The 18,493-nt window shown below is 45.0% G+C and overlaps 1 pseudogene; it reads right to left on the minus strand.

The window, feature by feature from the left end:
• Positions 1–2,772: 2,772 nt before the first annotated feature.
• LOC121838817 lies at positions 2,773–18,219 on the minus strand (annotated as a pseudogene).
• Between the last annotated feature and the right edge of the window lie 274 nt (positions 18,220–18,493).

Raw genomic sequence — 18,493 nt, forward strand, 5'->3', positions numbered from 1 at the left:
TTGGAGGGAGTTGAAAGTCCGTGTTGCCCAGCAACAGCCCCAAAACATCACTGCTCTAGAGGAGATCTGCATGGAGGAATGGGCCAAAATACCAGCAAGTGTGTGAAAACCTTGTGAAGACTTACAGAAAACGTTTGACCTCTGTCATTGACAGCAAAGGGTATAACAAAGTATTGAGATAAGTATTTGGTCAATAACAAAAGTTTATTTTCCACCATAAATTTGCAAATAAATTCATTAAAAATCCTAGTGATTTTCTTTCTCATTTTGTCTGTCATAGTTGAAGTGTACCTATGATGAAAATTACAGGCCTCTCTCATCTTTTTAAGTGGGAGAACTTGCACAATTGTTGCTGACTAAATACTTTTTTGCCCCACTGTATGTTGTTCTCTAATGATCACAAAAATGTTTCAGATGGACCACATTGGATGGTTCTTGCCGATCGGGTTCTCGCCTTTAAATATCTAGGCATTTGGATTGACAAAACTTGATAAAAAAAAAATATGGATGAGCTAGTTAAAAAGCTAAGATTTGGGCTTTTTAAAAATACATCTTGCCTCTCCCTAGATAGCAGGAAGCACATTGTACAGTGAACTTTCCTGTCGAACCAGGTTAAATGGCTTTTTAGCTTAAAAGAGCCTCATTGCTGGAACCAACTACAACACACATTACAATTGAATGCTCTGGTAATAAAAACACATTGATTGGGGACCTTCTTACTTAGGAAAGTAATTGTTTATTTTATATAGTGTTTGATTTGTCTTATGAAATTGTATATGCAGGATTCCCTTGTGAAAGAGACCCTGGTCTCAATGGTGACTCCCTACTTAAAAATAAAGGTAAAATAAAATACAAACTCTGAATAAGGTAAGTGGCTGGGGAGAGTGAACTTGATAGACTCAGTCCCCCCGTCACTCCAGCAAGAAATCATACTCCGGAGTCGATTTGCTAAGTGCACATTGCCTATTAACTTACATTTCCTCGCGCTTCGTTTACGATGAAGTGATAACGCAGCGGTTTTGGCGAAAGACGACGGGCCTCATCCAAGCAGAAGAGCAATTCAGCAGTGCAGTGTGCAAGGATCTCGCCTCCGACCAAGCGTTCACTATGAAACGAGCCCAGTGAAGCAGAGGAGCAGAGGAGCAGAGGATATCTGGAGCTGTCCAAAGTCAACGGCCGTGGCTGACGGCATGGACTCACAGTCCAACTTGTCAAATGTGTCAAGACTGTCATCCATATTCTCTGCAGCACAATGAGTCACTCACAGACAATGAGATCTGAAAGGCTCCTAAATATAACAAGACAGAGGAAACGGAGCACTAGTATGCAGTTAAAATATAACAAGAGAGGAAATGGAGCACTAGTATGCTCAGTTAGGGCATGTGGTAATTATTACATATTCACGTGACCGTTTGTTGGCATGGAAACACATGTATACGCGTCATGTCCAATGTGTCTGGTAAGGATGCAGTCTGTGAGGAACTACTGGATCAAACCTTTGCGTCAACACCAACCAATCTACACTGTCCAGAACCACAGCTGTCCAGCCTGACCATGGTTACCATGGCTACCAGCAGACAACTCTCCAAGTCAGAATAACCTGTGGTCCCATAAGGCCAGTCACAAAATCAGTGCCAGTATAAAAAGGCCCGTTATAAAATGTACAGTATCTGCTGCCACCTGCTGTTAGTAATGATTATTACAGGAATTCCCTGTAAAGCGCTCCTCAGTGTGCGGCAAACAGTAATGCGTTTGAGTCATTACATTATACGGCTAAAGTAAGTCATGCAACATTAGATGCATGTATAAAATGTATCTTAAAATATGAATGAACATTCAAATGTTTCCTAATTGTGTGATTGAATTTGACCTTGTAGCTCCAATTATACACACAGCCAACATTATACACACACATATCAGCTAGCCTACATGGAACGTCTGATGGGCCAGGTTTACAAATACTTCTGAGGCTTGGTGAAATGACTCAGCATACAGAGAAGTGAAATCAGGCAACAACAACAACACTGTCTGCCTTTCCTCTCTCCAACACTCATACTGCACGCTGGATGGCAATTGTACACAAAACCAATCATTGCATATGTTCTTCCCACAAGAAAGAGGTTTCAACCCATTGACAGTCCAAAAGCAGCCAGATATAGTAAATATGCCCAGGACCATTGGCAACATGCTGATGGAATGTAACCTGACCAGGAGACTAGCAGAGCGTCTGCAGTACACAAGACTTTAGCAGGGGCCCCACAAACTATACAGACTTGCTAGTGAGCGCTTCTGTTTGGCATTTCTCATCAACAGACCGAAGAATGTCAAGCAAACAGTGCCAGCCACATAAAAATGGCCGTTTGTTAGCACAGCATTCTGCATGCTTAGCAAAGTCTTCAAGCGACCCATTCCATTTAAAAAAGGCTGGTGCCTGTGGCTGCCTGGCTGGGGCAAATATAAGTGGATGTGAACTACAAGGACAGCAGTTATTCAGACAGGAGTCTGGCAGTGGCGCTGTTAAGATGGGGGAAGGTTGGGTTAGGATATTAGGTAGAGTGTAACACTGTTTCCCCTAACATAACTGCTGACTTAAAAAAAATTTTTTTAAACGTAATAAAATACATTTGATAGATTGGTACTCATGTCGTCACACCAAATCTTTTTGGATGCCAACTGGTTTCAATTGATTATGTTTGGGGCCTGCAGCGCTACATCTACCTCCAAAGCAAGACCTGCCATTCACATGGTTATACAGTAATATAAACAAGTTGGTTAAAGATAATTCTCATTTCTTGATTTATTTTTCCCCAGTTTTTAAATAGTACATTCCTTCAAAAATACATGTATTTGCAGTCAGACAGAGACTGACCGGCAGGCTTTAGCAAAGTATATAATTGGGGTCATTGCACTAGCAGCCTTCTAACATTGATTTTCTGCAGATTATGTGTGTGAATATTATACAACAAGTACCTTGAAACTGAGAAAAAAAAAAAAAAGTTACATTTTGTCATCTAAATAGTCTTTGGGTGTGAAAAAACAGTGAAGGAAAGTTTCATAGGTGAAGGTGGTAAGCTATACAATGACACTATTCAATGTGACAAGAGAACAAGTTCTCTAAATCATCTAATACAAATCTAATTGAAAATGTCCCTTTTAAGCTACAGTCATGATTAAATACAACTCAGGTCTTGATCATCACTTATCTAGAAAAAGTTCTGTAAAAAGCTTGACTTTAAAAAACAAGATGCATAGTTTAAAGTGATGGTAAGTTCACTAGTCCAACGCACAAGACAATTCCAGCATAGAAAAAGATGATCTGTCCAGTTCCTACTTCCTGCGTCTGAAAGGGATGGAGAAAAGAAGTGTAATTTGTCATCAGCAGTTGATTAGTCAATACTATGAAAACATGCAATGTTGTCAGTCAAAATCCCTACTGGAATGTGATATAAATTCTCACTTCTGATAGCCATTCTGGAGACCAAGAGCTGAGCTTGTGCTTGCCACTGGTGCCTGTTGGGAGAAAACGTGTTATACCTTTATGAGCAGGTATCATGACAAAATCTAATAGCTGTTTTACTCCAGCCGAAGTGAATGAGTGATGGACAGTAGTGGGGACAGCTTACCCTGTTCTCTCTGTCGTTCCAGTCCATCTTGTTCCCATCATGTTGTCCTGGCCCGTCTCCCGATGACCTCCTCTTACGACTTCATGGAACAGAAAATATTCACATCAGGACTCTGAATGACCTACACTAAAAACATAGCCAACTATTATTTCAAGAAGAGGAGACAGTGAGGTAATATGTCCTCATCTCAACAGAAGATGATTTCTGATAGGGTTGCAAAAGTTTTCCAGAAATACCACTTGGAATATTCCTGGAAATAAGCACAAAATACAGAATCATGCAAACAGGATTTCTGGAAACCTAGAAATGTTGGGAAAGTTAACAGAATTTTGCAACGCTACACACAATCTGTCAAAGTGTCAGCATAATAACTGATGGGTTGGCCAATGGGCATACCTTGAAACAGTTGGGCATTCCTGTCTAAGCGTTTCGATGTCTGTGAACTGCACGGCTTGTCCTCCTCCTCTCGTTCGGAACACGTCTCCCTGAAGAGGTAGACAACTATCAGATTAAGAGATGTACCACGCAGAAACACTCAAAGTGAGGGATACAAATGCATTCCCCTCCACAGGTAAATCAGGGACAGTGCATTCGGTAAGTATTCAGACCACCACTTTTCCCACATTTTGTTATAGCCTTATTCTAAAATGTATTAAGAAAAAAAAACTAAATCTATACACAATACCCCATAATGACAAAGAACAGTTTATTACATTTTAAATAAAGTATTCAGACCCTTTGCTACAAGACTCAAAATTGAGCTCAGGTGCATCTTGTTTCCATTGATCATCCTTGAGATGTTTCTACAACTTGGGAGTCCACCTGTGGTAAATTCAATTGATTGGACATGATTTGGAAAGGCGCACACACACACCTGTGAAGTTTGGAACCACTAAGACTCCAAACTGAGCAATCGGGGGGAGAAGAGCCTTTGTCAAGGAGGTGACCAAGAACCTGATGGTCACTCTGAAAGAGCTCCAGAGTTCCTCTGAGGAGATGGGAGAACCTTCCAGAAGGACAACCATCTCTGCAGCACTCCACCAATCAGACCTTTATGGTAGAGTGGCCAGACGGAAGCCACTCCTCAGTAGAAGGCACAAGACAGCCTGCTTGGAGTTTGCCAAAAGACACCTAAAGGACTCTGACCATGAGAAACAAGATTCTCTGCTCTTATGAAACCAAGATTGAACTCTTTGGCCTGAATGCCAAGAGTCAGATATGGAGGAAACCTGGCACCCTCCCTACGGTGAAGCATGGTGTTGGCAGCATCATGTTGTGGGGATGTTTGTAGCATCATACCCAAGAAGACGAGGGTGTAATCGCTTCCAAAAGGTACAAAGTACTGAGTAAAGGGTCTGAATACTTATGTAAATGTGTCCGTAAAAAAAAAAAAAAAAAAAAAAAACATCTGCAGAAACCTGTTTTTGCCTTGTCATTATGGGGTATTGTGTCTAAATTGATGAGGGGAAAAAACTATTTAATCTATTTTTGAATAAGGTTGTAACGTAACAAAATGTGGAAAAAGTCAAGGGGTCTGAACACTTTCCAAATGCACTGTACATGGTTGTAGCAGTATAAATCTCTATTTCTGTTTGAAACATTATTACTACAACTCATTGCTCAGGTAGCAAGATCATTCAATAGTAGTCGGAAAGATCCAAACCCAGAAGGTGAAAAAGTCTAAAAATGAGACAGAAACAAAGAGACACCAATTGAGGAAATTGATTTTTTTCTTATTTTTTTTTACCTTGATCAGTTTGGTCTGAATCTCCCCATCGGAGGCAAGCTCCTGATGCGTGAGAACATACTTGTGGGATTTAGACAGAGCTTTCTCGCTGGCCGCTGACACTTTGATTGCATTGGGTATGATTGGCTGCATGACGGTGTCTAAATCCAAATTAGAGAGTGGTTTGTGATCTACCCATCGCTGCCCACCCGCTGAGTGTGAGCGTCTGTGGTGCGGGCGAATCGGTGTCCCCGTGGTCTGGTGGGTCCCATTTAAAACAGGGAGGAAAAGACAAAATCAGGGAATTATTGACAGTTGTGGTGTTAAGAGCCATCGGGTTAGTAGTAGCAGCGTCTATGGAGGACCGGCGGCAGGCGTTAGTGTGGGTAGAGTGGGCTGGCAGAACACAGGCGTTAGTGTGGGTAGAGTGGGCTGGTAGAACACAGGCGTTAGTGTGGGTAGAGTGGGCTGGCAGAACACAGGCGTTAGTGTGGGTAGAGTGGGCTGGCAGAACACAGGCGTTAGTGTGGGTAGAGTGGGCTGGCAGAACACAGGCGTTAGTGTGGGTAGAGTGGGCTGGCAGAACACAGGCGTTAGTGTGGGTAGAGTGGGCTGGCAGAACACAGGCGTTAGTGTGGGTAGAGTGGGCTGGCAGAACACAGGCGTTAGTGTGGGTAGAGTGGGCTGGCAGAACACAGGCGTTAGTGTGGGTAGAGTGGGCTGGCAGAACACAGGCGTTAGTGTGGGTAGAGTGGGCTGGCAGAACACAGGCGTTAGTGTGGGTAGAGTGGGCTGGCAGAACATAAAGCCCATGGTTTATACACAGTATAGTTTGAGGTGGTATGGTGGTATGTCCAGGTATAATTGGACAATCCTCTATGCTGTGGAGAGGTTCAAATAAAACAGATAATTTTCTAAAAACCCTTCCTGTAAGCTTGGCTAATAGAAGACCAATGACAAGTATACTGTAAGTCAATATACAGTGGCAAGTAGGTGAACCCTTTGGAATTACCTGGATTTCTGCATTAATTGGTTTTCAAATTTGATCTGATCTTCATCTAAGTCACAACAATAGACACTGTGCTTAAACTAATAACTATTGTTTTTTTGTCTATATTGAATACATCATTTAAACTTTCAGTGTAGGTTGGAAAAAGTATGTGAACCCCAAGGCTAATGACTTCTCCAAAAGCTAAATTGGAGTCAGCTAACCTGGAGTCCAACCAATGAGATGTTGGTTAGAGCTGCCTTGCCCTATAAACAAAGTTTTACAAAAAATAGTTTGCTATTCAGAAGCATTGGCTGATGTGAACCATGCCTCGAACAAAAGAGATCTCAGAAGCCATAAGATTAAGAATTGTTGACCCACATAAAGCTGGAAAGGGTGACAAAAGTATCTCTAAAAGCCTTGATGTTCATCAGTCCAGGGTAAGACAAACTGTCTATAATGGAGAAAGTTCAGCACTGTTGCTACTCTCCCTAGGAGTGGCTGTCCTGCAAAGATGACTACAAGAGCACAGTGCAGAATGCTCAATGAGGTTAAGAAGAATCCTAGAGTGTCAGCTAAAGACTTACAGAAATCTCTGGAACATGCTAACATCTGACGAGTCCAAGAGAGTACCAGGATGTTCCACAGCGCTACTGGCAAAATATTCTGTGGACAGATGAAACTAAAGTTGTTTGGAAGGAACACACAACACTATGTGTGGAGAAAGAAATATGCACAGCAACATGAAAACCTCATCCCAACTGTAAAGTATGGTGGAGGGAGCCTCATGGTTTGGGGCTGCTTTGCTGCCTCAGGGCCTGGGACAGCTTGCTATCAGACAGAACAATTAACTCAAGTTATCAAGACTTGTTGCAGAAGAATGTAAGGCTGTCTGCCTGCCAATTGAAGCTCAACAAAAGTTGGGTGATGCAACAGGACAATGACCCAAAACACAGAAGTAAATCAACAACAGAATGACTTCAACAGAAGAAAATACACCTTCTGGAGTGGCCCAGTCAGTCCTGACCTCAACCTGATTGAGACGCTGTGGCATGACCTCGAGAGCAGTTCACACCAGACATCCCAAGAATATTTCTGAACTGAAACAGTTTTGCAAAGAGGAATAGTCCAAAATTACTCCTGCCCGTTGTGCAAGTCAGGTTCGCAAATACAGAAAACATTTGGTTAAGGTTATTTCTGCCAAAGGAGGGTCAACCAGTTATTAAATCCAAGGGTTCACATACTTTTTCCACCCTGCACTGTGAATGTTTACAGTGTGTTCAAATGAAAAGTATAATTGTTTGTGTTAGTTTAAGCAGACTGTTGTATATATATGATCAATTTATGCAGAAATCCAGGTATTTCACATACTTTCTCTTGCCACTGTATATACACATTAGCTGCCAACATTATGATTGAAACCAGGTTAGATATGAGTTTTACAGCAGCAATCTATAGCATTATGAATGGATTGTTTCATAAGAGTATTATTAGTACTTGGTAGTTGATTAGGATCCCCGTTAGCTTAAGCAGCTACTCTTCCTGGGGTACACAAATAGTCTGAGGAGATGTGTGAATATTGTATATGTGAAAGTGTTGAAAAATGTTACCTACTGTAGATAATGCAGCCTGCACTAGGGGACATGGTAACATAACATGGGAGGATAATGGTGATGATAAATGTGATGAGGACACCCTGGTTATCAGTCCTGTGGTGGCCATTACAGACAACCAAACACACACATCAAGCAGCTATTGATGCAATTCTGCAGGGTGATTGTTTAAGGATCTACAAGCATAGCAGAACTAGCTACAGTAAATCTACACACAGATTAAAGCCTATAGGACTACAAGCATAGCAGAACAGGCTACAGTACATCTACACACACACAAACACACAGATTAAAGCCTACAGGACTACAAGCATAGCAGAACTAGCTACATCTACACACACACAAACACACAGATCTACAACACACACACACACACAAACACACAGATTAAAGCCTACAGGACTACAAGCATAGCAGAACTAGCTACAGTACATCTACACACACACAAACACACAGATTAAAGCCTACAGGACTACAAGCATAGCAGAAATAGCTACAGTACATCTACACACACACAAACACACAGATTAAAGCCTACAGGACTACAAGCATAGCAGAACTAGCTACAGTACATCTACACACACACAAACACACAGATTAAAGCCTACAGGACTACATGCATAGCAGATCTAACTACTGTGATGATACCAGCGTCGCAATTTTTTGTTTCCATGGCAAAAATTAAACCAGGAAACAGACCCAACTCTTCGGCCTTTAAAAACCTGCTACAAGGTAAGATTGTGTTTTGTTTTCTTGCCATGACACTAAGGAGTATCCATACTGGTATCAGCCTGGTCCTAATAGCTAGCACATGTACAGTAGGTAAGTATACAAACCAAGCAGCTACAGTTCTACCCGGGTCTAGGGTGTAGTTCTATCCAGGTTTACAAAGCACGGCAGATCCAGCTACTTAAAGTTTACCTCCTGATTTCCAAGACACCGATTAAGCCAAAAGCAGGACTATTGCTTCATCTTTGTCTGGGAAACCAGTCCCTTAGAGTGAAATTCTAACACACACTAACCCTTGAGCTTGACTCTAGGTCTAGCCCATGTGTGTGGCTGGGGCCCGGAGCCTCTGTCTCAGGGGCCCATCGCTGGCCTCTCCTGCGGCCCACACTGCTGCTTCCGTATGGGGTCGCTGTTCTGTACGCGCCGGGTGTCCCGGGGGTCCCTACCATTGGGGAACCTCTGCTCCCACTCAGAGATGACGGAGGCTACTGAGAGACTACCAGCAGAGGAGGAGGGTGGGAGGGGGTGGCACTGAGCTGTGCTGACCTGGGGGTGGTAGCAGGAGGGAGTCTGGGAGTATTATATGAAGGCTGTAGCATCTCCAACAGTGTAGATAACATTGTAACAAATAGAACCAACACGATGCACTATTCTACATGACAGACAAATCATATCTGTTCTACAGCAAACAAGTTTCTATCTGAACACTGTAATGTCACAAATATCAGCAGTGTGAAACAGAGGACAACACATGCAGGTGGCCAGTAACAGTGAGACAGCAGAGTAATAGTACATGTGGTCTGATGACACAGCACCTGCTTAGTAGACAGACTCATACATCTTCAACCCACCATGCAACACAACAGTCCATCAACATTAGAATAGTTCCACAGTCAATATCCACTACAATAACGTCAAATCAATCATTTATAGATGGAGCGATGGAGAGAGAATGACAGAGCGAGGGGGAGACGGAGAGATGCGAGAGGGAGAAAGAGAGGCAGTGACCGGGTGTAACAACTCACGGGCAATGGCGAGCGAGATCTCTTCTCGGGGACGCGAGGCTGGTCCTTCTCCCGGGAGTTCCTCTGGGGCTTGTCTGGGGGTGGTGGGGGACGCTGCTGCTCTGAGGTGGTGCTGTTGTTGCTCTCTGATACGATGGCCTTCAGCTGCTTCAGCTTCTCATCCTTCACCCACAGCTTGTTCTGCATCTCCAGCTGCTTGGCGTTCACACGACGCTCCTGAGGTCGCAAGAGGAAATGTTAACTACACAACTTCAACTAAATGTAAGTAGAACGACAACCACCACACCTACCGTCAACTATGTTTATGACCCACAGTCTGGGGTTAGTTAGCAGCTGAGTGACCCCCCCACAGTCTGGGGTTAGTTAGCAGCTGAGTGACCCCCCCACAGTCTGGGGTTAGTTAGCAGCTGAGTGACCCCCACAGTCTGGGGTTAGTTAGCAGCTGAGTGACCCCCCACAGTCTGGGGTTAGTTAGCAGCTGAGTGACCCCCCACAGTCTGGGGTTAGTTAGCAGCTGAGTGACCCCCACAGTCTGGGGTTAGTTAGCAGCTAAGGGACCCACCACAGTCTGGGGTTAGTTAGCAGCTAAGGGACCCACCACAGTCTGGGGTTAGTTAGCAGCTAAGGGACCCACCACAGTCTGGGGTTAGTTAGCAGCTGAGGGACCCCCCTCACAGTCTGGGGATAGTTAGTCTGGGGTTAGTTAGCAGCTGAGTGACCCCCTTACAGTCTGGGCTTAGTTAGCAGCTGAGTGACCCCCCACAGTCTGGGGTTAGTTAGCAGCTGAGTGACCCCCCCACAGTCTGGGGGTTAGCAGCTGAGTGACCCCCACAGTCTGGGGTTAGTTAGCAGCTGAGTGACCCCCACCCCCACAGTCTACAGGGGTTAGTTAGCAGCTGAGTAACCCCCTTACAGTCTGTGGTTAGTTAGCAGCTGAGTGACCCCCTCACAGTCTGTGGTTTATTTTATCTTTATTTTACTAGGCAAGTCAGTTAAGAACAAATTCTTATTTTCAATGACGGCGCGTACAGTGGGTTAACTGCCTGTTCAGGGGCAGAACGACAGATTTTGTACCTTGTCAGCTCAGGGATTTGAACTTACAACCTTTTGGTTACTAGTCCAATGCTCTAACCACTAGGCTACCCAAATGCATGGGTTTAGTTAGAAGCTGAGTGACCCCCTTACAGTCTGGGCTTAGTTAGCAGCTGAGTGACCCCCTCACAGTCTGTGGTTAGTTGGCAGCTTAGTGACCAGATCTATTGAAAGAGTGGAGGGAGGGCTGAGTGAGTAGAGGGAGGGCTTAGGGGAGGAGGGTAACACTCCACTTACACACTCCTTCTCCCACTGGTGTTTGGTGTCAGACACCATGCCCTGCATGCGTGCCTCCATGCGCTTCCTCTCCGACAGCTCCCGCTGCAGCCTCTGCTCCCGGCTCTCCAGCTCCTGCTGCAGCGACCGCTTGTCCCCCTCATAGATATTGGTGGTCTTCTGAAGAATGTCAATCTGAGAGGAGTGGACATAAGGCATTAAAAAGGTATGTAAAAAGTTCAGGATCATTTTGAAATGAGTTCAATTAGGATGTACGAATGCATGGGTTTCAGTGATATAAAAATGTAGCTGAGGAGAGAACGAGGCGGGAGGGGGAACGAGGCGGGGGGGAGGAGAGGCGAGGTCCGGGGGGGAGAGAGAACGAGGCGGGGGGGAAGAGAGAACGAGGCGGGGGGAAGAGAGAACGAGGCGGGGGAAGAGAGAGAGGCGAGGCGGGGGGAAGAGAGAACGAGGGGGGGGAAGAAGTCAAGGTTGGGGGAAGAGAGAACGAGGTTGGGGGGAAGAGAGAACGAGGCGGGGGGAAGAGAGAACGAGGTTGGGGGAAGAGAGAACGAGGTTGGGGGAAGAGAGAACGAGGTTGGGGGAAGAGAGAAAGGTTGGGGGAAGAGAGAACGAGGTTGGGGGAAGAGAGAACGAGGTTGGGGGGGAAGAGAGCGAGGTTGGGGGAAGAGAGAACGAGGTTGGGGGAAGAAGAGCGAGGTTGGGGGAAGAGAGAACGAGGGGGGGGAGAGAACGAGGCGGGGGGGAGAGAGAACGAGGCGGGGGAAGAGAGAACGAGGCGGGGGGGGAAGAGAGAACGAGGTTGGGGAGAGAGAGAGGCGGGGGGAGGAGAGAACGAGGCGGGGGGAGGAGAGAACGAGGCGGGGGAAGAGAGAACGAGGTTGGGGGAAGAGAGAACGAGGCGGGGGAAGAGAGAACGAGGCGGGGGAAGAGAGAACGAGGCGGGGGGGGAGAGAACGAGGCGGGGGAAGAGAGAACGAGGTTGGGGGAAGAGAGAACGAGGCGGGGGAAGAGAGAGAGGGAGGACTGCGACTTCACCTTGTATTCCAGCATTTTGGATTTCTTCTCCAGCCGATCCATCTCATTCTTCTGGTTGAACATGATCTTGTCCTTCTCCCTAGTTTACCCCGCTGTTCATGGATAAAGTTCTCCTTGGCCATCAGATGGCCATCAAACTCCTGGAGCATGGATTTCAGTGTGTTGGCTGTTGGTAAAGGGGGGAAAGGAATGGAAATGAATCCATTGGTACAAATGTAACTTTACTCTTGTCCACTAAAGGTAGACAATATGTTTACACTAACTAAACATTTACGTATAGCAAAACATGCCCCAAGAAAAGCCAGATAAACATCAAAAGACAATGATGAATTTAAATAGAGGACGTCTATGACATTTCAAACAATAGGAGACTAAAGGTGCAGCTCTAAAGCCCATAGTATTTTATGAGGGTCCCTTAAGACGTTGCTGAAGCAGCAGCTACTCTTCCTGGAGTCAACACAGAACATGACATAATACAGAACATTAAACAGACAACTACAGTACATACATTTACAATAAATAGAGGTCCTGTACTGACAAAGTACCCTTAATTAGGTCTATAGTGGCCTGGTCCGTACCAGTTCTGGTGTACTGCTCAGTGATCATCTGGCGGATGCGGTGCCTCCTCTCCAGCACCTCTATGAGGCGGGGCAGGATCTGCTCATCGGTGGGGTCCACCAACTCACAGGCAGGCAGGGCCGGCAGGCTGTCCAGGAGCTGGTTCAGCACCGAGCCATCCTCTGGAAGATCAGTGAAGAACAGATTGACTTAACATTAGTGTTGGCTGAGGTGGTCACATTGGACGGTTCTAACATGACCCATGTACAATCAGATGCTTTAAAATGAGATGTGAAAGCCCTCCTGCTTTGTAGCTAGCTAGATATATCTCTCTCTCTCTGTGTGATTATGTGTGTGTACATACCGGTGTTGTTGGATCCCCCAGGGCGCTCCTCCTGGCGTCGTGACAACTCGTCTCTGAAGGCCTGGTTCCGGTGTCTCCGCCCCGCCGCCAGGCTGCAAATAGGCCTGTCCACCGGCCGCGCCACCTCAACCTCCTGGGTCAACTCCGCAAAGCGCATGACCAACTGAAGGAACACACACACGGTTACGTCTGGTTGATATTTTCATTTCTTGGGGCTGTTATTGGGATCTAACTCAGATCAGTTACCATGGTTTCTTGGGGCTGTTATTGGGATCTAACTCAGATCAGTTACCATGGTTTCTTGGGGCTGTTATTGGGATCTAACTCAGATCAGTTACCATGGTTTCTTGGGGCTGTTATTGGGATCTAACTCAGATCAGTTACCATGGTTTCTTGGGGCTGTTATTGGGATCTAACTCAGATCAGTTACCATGGTTTCTTCAGGGGCTGTTATTGGGATCTAACTCAGATCAGTTACCATGGTTTCTTGGGGCTGTTATTGGGATCTAACTCAGATCAGTTACCATGGTTTCTTGGGGCTGTTATTGGGATCTAACTCAGATCAGTTACCATGGTTTCTTCATAGTCGTCAGCTTTAGGGTTGACACACACAACCATGCGGACTTTCCCTTCACCGTCAAAATAGTTCTTGAACAGATGAGTGACTTTAGAGTCTCTGTAAGGAACCATCTGAAACAAAAACACACAGTATCATTGTGTTACTTTATGACATAATATCAGTGCTCGACTCATCTGGTCTACAGTTTTATCAAGTACACAGAGATTCATTCAAAATGACTAACCCGGTTTGTTCCACACATCTGGTTCTCTCGGAGGACTTCTATACAGGTGCGTAAGGTCATCAGGGACTGGTTGATGTTGCCTGGGGAAAGAGTGGAGATGCCAGGTAAAGATGGGTGCATGTTGTGAAGTTGTCAGAAGGTTAGTACTAGTCTGGGTACCAGTCTGTTTAGCCATGATTCCACTCCTGTCATGCTAAACATGTGGCATATGACACAGAGCACAAGGAGTGGAATGTTAGCTAAACAGACTGGTCCCCAGGCTAGGTCAGTGGTGCTGTTAGACAAACAGAATGTTAGCTAAACAGACTGGTCCCCAGGCTAGGTCAGTGGTGCTGTTAGACAAACAGAATGTTAGCTAAACAGAGTGGTCCCCAGGCTAGGTCAGTGATGCTGTTAGACAAACAGAATGTTAGCTAAACAGAGTGGTCCCCAGGCTAGGTCAGTGGTGCTGTTAGACAAACTGAATGTTAGCTAAACAGACTGGTCCCCAGGCTAGGTCAGTGGTGCTGTTAGACAAACAGAATGTTAGCTAAACAGACTGGTCCCCAGGCTAGGTCAGTGGTGCTGTTAGACAAACAGAATGTTAGCTAAACAGAGTGGTCCCCAGGCTAGGTCAGTGATGCTGTTAGGCAAACAGAAAAGTAAAGGATTTTTCTATGGGTCCTACGTTGTCAGCTCACCTGCTTGCCCGGAGGCAGGCTGCCCTCTGCTTTAGTCCTGCTGGTGCGTTCACTTCCTGCCAGGTCCACCAGACACAGCTGGCTAACAGTCACCTGGTTCTTGTCCTGTAACACAGCCAGGCTATCAGAGGCTAGGCTATCAGAGCTAGCACTGGTTGAAGTCCATGTGGTCCAGTGATAGCTGTTAGCCTGCCTGCTCTGCATTGGGTCTTCTAGTGAAACATACATAAGCTAACACAGCGTCTACTAGTGACGGAGCAACAGATATATATTGTGCTAGCTCACATAGTAATTATAGGATGTTTGTGTTGGTTTGTTATCTTAAGGTTAGGTCAAGGCAAGGATGGAGAGTACACCAAAGCCACTGAGCCCAGGCTAGTACTGGTCACACATTCTCCCAACTAGCCTCCCGGCTAGAGACATTTTGTATTTTCAGATATCGCATGGCACAGATATTAAACCCAGGCTACTAAAAAATGTGGTGTACTAGCCTGGCTGGCCAGTGCCCAAAATCCTTGTTCCATCCCTGGGTCAAGGTAGTGGATTTTGTCTTCACTTCTACATGAAGAACTGTATCGGCGAGATATAAAGACGCAAGGTTCAAGTCACCTGCAGAATGTGGTCTCCATCTGCGTCCAGCGGAGCTTGTGCCAGTTTGACAATGAACACACTGTGAGAGCGACTGGACTCGCGGTTCAGCTGAGTATCGGCAATCCTCCTTTTCTTTTGGCCTGGAAAGAAGTAAATACTGTAGACTAATACAGAGGGGAAAAAAATTGTTTTCCTTCAAAAGAAATGACTAAAATCCCACTCACCCCGCCAAAACACTTCGAAGGCTTCCACTGTGGACTTCACCTCGACCTCTGTGCATCCCGACACATACATGTTGTGGTTCTGGTCCTCACGTAAAATCTTTGATTGAGGCGGTCTGCAACCGTGGAGAGCAACAATACGGTTAACCACCACACAGCCTACAACAAATAAACTAGACTATAACCACAAGCAAAAAGTCAACATGACAATGTTAAAACAACGGTTATGACTGTTCAAAACAGTCAAGGGGGAAAAGACATGCATTATGTCAAGCTTCCCAGCCGCAGCACAGATCAGTTTCCCCAAAGCCATTCAGGGACGTGTGAACACCAACCTCATGATAATCAGCAGTTTAAAAACACTACCTCTACAAAGGCAACCAGAGACAGAGGGATAAAAGCAATACGACATGTTTAAATGTATATACTATATAATAACACCACATACCATATGCATGACATGCAGGGTTCTAGATTGGGAGGGGATGATGGTACCATACGCATGACATGCAGGGTTCTGGGAGGGGATGATGGTACCATGGGACATGCAGGGATGATGGTACCATACGCATGACATGCAGGGTTCTAGATTGGGAGGGGATGATGGTACCATACGCATGACATGCAGGGTTCTAGATTGGGAGGGGATGATGGTACCATACGCATGACATGCAGGGTTCTAGATTGGGAGGGGATGATGGATGATGGTCCCTACATTGGGAGGGATGTAGTGGAGGGATGATGGTACCATACGCATTATACACAGGGTCCCTACATTGGGAGGGGATGTAGTGGAGGGATGATGGTACCATACGCATTATACACAGGGTCCCTACATTGGGAGGGGATGTAGTGGAGGGATGATGGTACCATACGCATTATACACAGGGTCCCTACATTGGGAGGGGATGTAGTGGAGGGATGATGGTACCATACGCATTATACACAGGGTCCCTACATTGGGAGGGGGATGTAGTGGAGGGATGATGGCTAGATAATTCTGACATGTTTTTCTACTTTTAAACTGTATACACTTAGCCTGGGACCAGATATATGAAACTGCTTCAAAGGTGAAACAAAGCTAGTTGATCAGTGTGGTCCCAGGCTAGTTTCACACAGACCACGTACATCAACTCAGGGTTCTGTAGAGGTGTGCCTCCACCGGGTCGCCTAACAAACACAAAACATTTCACATCTCCAACCTACAATACATCTTACATTGACTGGTGCATTCTGAACACTAAAATTAACTGTAGAAGATACAAATGACAGGAAAGACGTGGGGTTGGACCACTCTGGCAGAATGATTTACTGGTCTCCCTTTATATATCTTTTTAATTAAATTACATAACTACTGGTAACACAAAGCCTGGACTTACTTGGGTCGTATGGGGTCTATTGGCGTGTCTTCCAGCAGATCGTAGATGTAGTTATTGTATATTTCTATGTAGGATACAAACACACTGTAGCAGCTGTCCTCGTCAACTCCCTCACATTTGCAAGCCTCCTCTGGACTGATCATGTCTGCGAACTCTGGGTCAGGTTTTTGCCTGAAAGACAGAACCAACACAAAACCTGTCTCAAACCAGCTTCAACAATCAAGAAAGTGCCATTTCCAGTATAATTTCAACAGGTTGTCTTTATGTCATCCAAATAGTCTCTGAAACACTAAAATCAATGCATGAAAGATGTCAATAGCCGAGCATCTAGTTACATCTGAGGGTGATCACAAATGTGTGCAGGAAACATGTTTGGCTTATAAAACCCATGCATACTTTGAGGACGGTGTTTTGGGCACGGTGGACTGTTGATTTGATTCTCTCTTCTGTCTCTCCAGGAGAGCGTCCACCTGACCTTGGATCTCCATGCCATTCTTGTCGTCCGTCCTAAACACCTGCAAGATTGAACATTTGAAAGCTAGATGTATAGGAATTAGCGCTCAATTTAACATGTGGAGAACCTGAAATTCAAATAGTCAAATAATATTGGCTTTTTTGCACATATTTGCTGTTGAATAAAAAGGCCAACTCAAAGTTAAGTCTCTCACAAGCACTTGATTGGCTAATGCACCAACACATTCAGTTCAATGTATAAATCTCTGATGAAAAGACAAGGACAAAAGCATACAATGATGCTCTGTAGGAACAGAGTTGTACACCCAGAGATATGACAGAAAATAAGTCCTACAAATCTCTTGGCCTGTAATGGACCGATGCTGTTGAATAGCATGTCCAGAGAGCGGGGGAGGAGACCACCTTCTCCAGGAGAGCCTGTCATGGTAAACGTCTTTCCACTGCCTGTGACGCCATAAGTGAAAAGCAATCCTATGGACAGCAAAGAAAAACAAAAATCACCGCTCAACACCATGTCGAAAACGAATACTTTAAAAACGTATGCATTATTACAAATAAATGAGCAGTTTCACTCACTTACCATTCTTGCAGTGAATAAGGTCATCCACAAGTGGTTTGGCAACATCCTCAAACAACTCTATTTGGGAGGTTTGAATTCCAAACACTTTTTAAAAGTACTGAGTACTGAGTCTGTGAAAGAAAGCACGTTCATTATGAGATGACATCATAGAGAGACGGTCTATGAAAGTAAACACCATTATGAGATGACATCATAGAGAGAGACGGTCTATGAAAGAACACGTTCATTATGAGATGACATCATAGAGAGACGGTCTATGAAAGAACACGTTCATTATGAGATGACATCATAGAGAGACGGTCTATGAAAGTAAACACCATTATGAGATGACATCATAGAGAGACGGTCTATGAAAGTAAACACCATTATGAGATGACATCATAGAGAGACGGTCTATGAAAGAACACGTTCATTATGAGATGACACAGGAAGACGCATCAGAGAGAGAGATGTAATGTAGCTAGCTGTGTTACACCGGTACCTCTTTGTATTCCCCATTGCGGTTGGCTTTGATGCCATCAGGAGCATGCAGCTGAATGGTGGTGCTGCTGATCATTTCAATACAACACTCCTCATCTGTAGCTCCTAAAGGGCGGATACGGCAGTACACCTGCACACAGCAAATCACCATACTGTAAGACGTGTCATTCATTAGCTACGTATACATTATTTAGTCATTATCACCTTGCCTTTAGTAACTATTAATTGAAGTGACAGCTGACAGTGACCAACTTACACCAACTGGGTCTTTTTGTGTGTGGGATGTTTTCTT

Source organism: Oncorhynchus tshawytscha, unplaced genomic scaffold, assembly GCF_018296145.1.
Source record: "Oncorhynchus tshawytscha isolate Ot180627B unplaced genomic scaffold, Otsh_v2.0 Un_contig_13882_pilon_pilon, whole genome shotgun sequence".
NCBI classification, from domain to species: Eukaryota; Metazoa; Chordata; class Actinopteri; order Salmoniformes; family Salmonidae; genus Oncorhynchus; species Oncorhynchus tshawytscha.